Source organism: Gymnogyps californianus, chromosome 6, assembly GCF_018139145.2.
Source record: "Gymnogyps californianus isolate 813 chromosome 6, ASM1813914v2, whole genome shotgun sequence".
Taxonomy (NCBI): Eukaryota; Metazoa; Chordata; class Aves; order Accipitriformes; family Cathartidae; genus Gymnogyps; species Gymnogyps californianus.
In genome coordinates, this window is record NC_059476.1 from 3,865,916 (window position 1) to 3,871,915 (window position 6,000).

The window sequence follows — 6,000 nt, forward strand, 5'->3', positions numbered from 1 at the left end:
TGCTAAAACTCATTCTGCACACAGACCGTCCTTCCAGATAACTGTACCACACATTACCAAAAGTTAAAGATGCCCCATACATTACAGGCAGCTGCCCTTTTCACATAATACTTGTAAGAGAGAAGCATTAAAAACCTAGAGCATATTGAGATAAAGTTTTGAACTCTTGGAATTCAGTTAATTCAGAAATCGAATACCCAACATCATCATCATGACAAAGATTTGTTTCTTTTCCATTACCCTCTTTTTTTTTTTTTCCCCTTCTTTTTTTGAAGCAATATGCAGGTATTGTGTGTCTGTACAAATGAACAATAAATTTTTAATGCTTTACTACGTGTCTAATTTTTACTTGTCTAAATTTATATCCTTTAACGTACTTATGAATACACAACTTTCTGGTGCATAGCATCAGCACAAGAATAATTTTATATATTTTTAAATATAACCTTACAAAGCGTTTCCTATGATTGTAAACAAACACAGTAAGAGAAGGAACAGAAACATTGTAAAAACACTTTAAGGCAGGCTATCTAAAAATGCAAAGCATACCTTTTTATTTTAAAAGGTACTAGTGTTAAAAAAAAAAATTTAGGAGCGGTGAGTAATTAACTGTTTAATATGTTGTTGTGGTTTAACCCCAGCCAGCAGCTAAGCACCACGCAGCCGCTCCCTCACTGCTCCCCCCGCTCCCAGTGGGATGGGGAGGAGAATCGGGAAAGAAGGTAGAACTTGTGGGTTGAGATAAGAATGGTTCATTAACTAAAGTAAAATATAATACTAACAATAATAGTAATGAAATATAATAATAATAATAATAGTAATGAAAAGGAATAAAACAAAAAAAAAGAGGGGAAAAGAGGGGAAAAAACCAGTGATGCACAATGCAATTGCTCACCACCCGCTGACCGATGCCCGAGCTGCGATCCGCCCCTCCCGGCCAACTCCCCCCAGTTTATATACTGGGCATGACGTTCCATGGTATGGAATACCCCTTTGGCTAGTTCAGGTCAGCTGCCCCGGCCGTGCTCCCTCCCAGCTCCTTGCACACCCGCTTGCTGGCAGAGCATGGGAAACTGGAAAGTCCTTGGCTTAAGATAAGCGCTACTTAGCAACAACTAAACCATCAGCGTGTTATCAACATCATTCTCACACTAAATCCAAAACCCAGCACTGTACCAGCTACTAAAAAGAACGTTAACTCTGTCCCAGCCGAAACCAGGACATACGTCGTTACAGACTGTTTGTGATATGAACGCAGCCAGACCAGCACGCCATTGTTAGGAACCATTCATTTACAATCCTTCAGTTAAACCTCAGTTTGCTAAACGTTTCACAATCTATGCTATGTAGTGGTTTTTTACCAATGCAGCAGGTTTTAATTTAGGTGTGCATTTCTAGTAGAATCTTCCACTTGAAGGTGCTTCAAGCAAACACAGTCTGGTAATTCGACAGCTGAACTATCTGCTCATTCTTAAGTACTCTCTCTCAATAAATACATTCTTAATTATATTTGGTGGTTTGCCTACGTAATTACCCAAATGGTTAAGAAAATGCCAGATTCCTCAACATAAAATACAACGTGCTAAGAGAAAAGGGCATCTTTCTGCATGTACGTTCTCACTGCTTCAAGTACACGTATCAAAAAAAATAAAAATATTACGCAACAGATTGCCTTTTTCTTGTGCGTACCTTTCATTGGCATGTCACTGAAGTGTATATGTGTAGATATTCCCGGGACATTTTCCTTCTATTAAACAGAATTGAAAAAGGAGAGATTAGCTATAATAAAAGAACTTCAGTTAAACCAAGAAAAGCATCCCGTTCAGAAAAAAAGCCATTGGCTGCATTGGCTATCCCGCAAACTGAAACCACAGAAAGAGCACGTAGTAGAGACACAGAATATAAAGTGACTACCATTAAGCAGAAAGTCTCACACAGCAGCCTTTGTTCGAGTGATTTCAGAGCAGAAATTTCCTACTGCAGAAGTAGCTTACCTGCTTCCCCACGGGCCAGAATTAGCTTTGGGCAAGTACGCCGGACAGGTCACTTTTCAAGATTTTAAGTATATGGCATTGAACGGCCTCGCATTAGCTGCGTTTCAGCTGTGTGTGAGCAGGCCAGCAATTTTAAAAAGCTTCCAACTCTCTGCCCTGCAGGTTTTGGCAAATTTGCAAGAGCAGGGGAATCATTCCCTGCAGACCCTTTCCGCTGTAGAAAATGTAAGCAATGTGTACATACTACTACTTTTATTTTACATTATTTATGTGTGAATGACCCTGTGGTGAAAAAATAAATACCTGATTATGCTATATATTAGATTATGCTTTATTTAGAGGAAAGGACTGTATTTTTTTTCCAAAAAGCAACTTAATTTTGCAGTTGTCAATGCCTGACCTTGCAATCTTGATGTTACTTGATATAAAGACATCTAAGACTACTTTTTAAACCCCCAAAACACAGAAATCATACCTTATGGCATGCCTGACTCTACCTGACCACTCTCTTTTGTAATAAGCAGCAGCAACACATGGGCTTCCAGAAGCAGCAGTGGGTAGAAGACAAAGCGTGTATTTGATTGTCAGCGTCACAGATGCTTGCTGCCAGCAAACGGACCACAGAATCCTGCATCTTGGCTCCATCGCAGCCGGACTGACTCTTCTGACTCCCTCCTGATCTCCGTGACCCAGCCCAAGCCTCTTTGCCTGCCATTCCCAGTTCCCAAGCAGCAGGTTTCTGATCTCACTCACATCCTCCTGACTTGTTTCCTCCCATTTCTTGCTCTGGTCAAATTGCACCCCTTTCTCCATGGCCAGGTTTCTCTGAAAACTTCCTAAACTGCTATAGTTTGAAGTCTGCACCACATAAAGAAGAATTAACAGAAAACTGGGCTCCATAATTTGCTGTGGCTTCTTTGGAAGGTTTTAGTTGTTGTTTTTATAATGCTGAGTTAACAGTTTTCCTTGTAGATACTATCCCGAAGTAGAAGGAATGCTAGAAATATTTTCTGATTTTAAAATGACGTAAAAAAAAGGAATAGATGAAAGCATATCCTAGAAATATGGTCCTTTTTCCTTTTTCTAAAGCCACCTATACGTAAGCAGCAGATAGTAAAGTAATATCACAGGGAGATACTAGTATGTTCCCCAGTAAAGTAAAATGTTTCTGCAACAATTTTACAAGCTTTCTTCTTGTAAAATGTTCAAGTAACTTACAGGATTTTTTTTTAAATTGTATTTTAATTTCCACTTTCAATTTGCAATAGCATTTTTCTATGAGTGTATTTGTTGTTCCAGCAACTTCTCCACATCATGGCTTAAAACAATGATGCATTGAGGCCTGGTAGTATAAACATCTTTGGGAAAAACATAACAAACAAGAAGTAAAGGAAAAGCCACATTGCATTTTTCATGATTGCGAAAGGTAACAAACATTGATTAGAATTTATCAAAAAATGAAAGTTACTTCTTCTTGGAGCAAACTTTGTATTTTCACATGCAGTTACCCCTGTAAGTTTGTACAAGCTATTCCTTGGGTGCCGGGTAGCATGGCCATTTCAAAGCAAAGCAAGTACCTGACAGTACTATAACATTTCATTTTACAAACTGGAAAGAATTACAATGCATTTAAAAAAAAAAAAAAAGTGTTTTAAATGCTAGTCTATGCATATTTCATGCTATAATGTGCAGACAACCATCAAATACTAGCTGTGGTTAAGATGAGTTAACATATAATTTCTACACCCTGTTCTCAAAGTTTACTGTGTTTTATTACCTTCGATGTAGTCCTCCCACTGTGAAAATTTAACGCAATTTTTATGAAAATACAAATATTCCTCCCCAGTCTATACGAATTAACCACCATTTCTCTCTTTCTGTGCAATCGACATGGCCTCCTACTAAAAACGCGTTGATATAAAAATATCATTTCCTCGAAGGTTTTGTTCAATGAGTCTCAGAGTAGGCTACATACAATAATACCCCACATACAATAATGCATTAATTTAAAGTAAACTATGGCATTATTTAATACCATGCTAAGTCAAATGCAAAAATAAAGGGTTTACATCTTTAAAGGGAAGAGTATCTTTTTCTGAGTAGAATTGAACAGTGGCAATTCTTTTTTACCTTCCCACCAGTGTCACTGTCACACAGGTCTGAAAAGACCTCAGGTCATTTATATCAGATTATTTTACTATTGAAGTTGTAAATTACTTTTTAATTCTGAAAGCCAAAAGCTAAAGTCTATTTTTTTTACAAAGATACATCAGGTTAGTGGTAGCCTAATACACTTTTCTGAAAGAATATTAGACGTCCTAACACCGTGAACATATTCTTCACTTCTAGACCTGAAGCTAAATTTGCTGTACAAGCATTGTGCTCATGATTTGAAGTAAAGAAGCATCTCCTTGGAAAATTTGAAGATGAGTATTAACAAGGTTGGGTGTGAAATGCTAATTTTTTGTTTACTAAAGGGACAGTCATGAAAGCAAAAAAGGTCTTGAAGAAGAGAGGGAAGCAGTAGAGAAGAAAAAAAATAATTCAGCATTTAATTTCCAGCAGCTTAGAGACAGTTTGCAATATCCTCAGGGGAATGCCAAAAAGTATGTTTGTTTATTTGAATTTCTTGCTTTACGTCTAACTCTGCACGCAAGAGGGTTTTGATTTTGTTGTACGAAAACAGTGGCTGTAAATCCCACAGATACACTTAAATACAGGAGAATGTGCTGAAGAGGAGGCTGAGCTCCACAATTTAATGAGTGTCAAGGACCTAGAAAACTGAATACTAGAGGTAAAATAGGCAAGTTAGAGCATTTAACTGAGGTCCAGTATTCATATTTTCACTCTCTTGGTGGAAAAACACAAAGCCATGAGTCACCCATCTCTGAGCTTGAAGATACGGAAACGGCAGTTTTTCTCGTAGTTTTTTCTTCTTGTCTTCTAACAAATTGACCAAGCTCCAAACAAACAAAAATCCTAAAAAATTGAGAAGGAAATACATTTTAAAAAATAAACCCAGAGCCAGAAAATCAATATATAGAAATTATTCATATCTGCCTGTGAAAACTTCCAGTCTTCCAGGAGTACTTTATCACACTGAAAGGCAAAAACAATAGCATATTCCTTTTAACAATAAAAAAGAGAGAGAAAGCTACGTTTACTTTAGCTATCTCATTTTTAACAGCAGTTTCTCCTCCACTTTCCAGCGGCAACAGAACAAGTTCTCTATTATTATGTGATACCGACACCTGTCAGTTTGATGAAGGGCACTTCAGAAGAGTTGCATTACGTTACCTGCCGCGTGCCAACGTGCATTCATACTGCGCAGCCCCAATCACGACTGCTGACTTGAAGGAGAACCATAACAATCAATACTTTACAGAATCATCAACATTAGAGATAAGATCCTAAAAAATACCTGAGAAAACAATCTCAACAGCTAGCTGTTGCAGCTGCAGGTCTGGGTACTTTCTCCTGGAGCCCAAGGAGCACATACTGAAACAGTAACCCTAAATTCTGTTTGAAAGGTATAATCTACGTCCTCTACCAATCTAATCCAGGGTGCTGGTGACTGGCATTAAAGTATGGACTAAGGTTTTAACAAAGCATAAAGTACCAAAGCACTTTAATACCCCTGTTGCTACTTATAGCCCACACAACGATGCAACGCAGAGTCATTAGATGGGTACAGAAACCATTAATTTGATTTTGGCAGTAAGTAAAGCCTAGTAACTTGGAAACTGCATCAAACAGATGGTCTGAAAGAATTTTTAGGTAATGCCCAAGTAGTCTGCATGAGACTTACATATTTATATAGAAACATAGATCAGGAACAGCTGCAAAAATTTATCAAACTACTCCTCTTTTATCACTAGCATAATTTCGAAGTGCATTAGGAATGTATGAAAAATATATTCATTCAATGAATACATTCAGCGCTTACAATTCTTTTCCCTAAAAAAGTATTTTGGATAAATTTTGGACTATTCCTTCCTTTCCAATT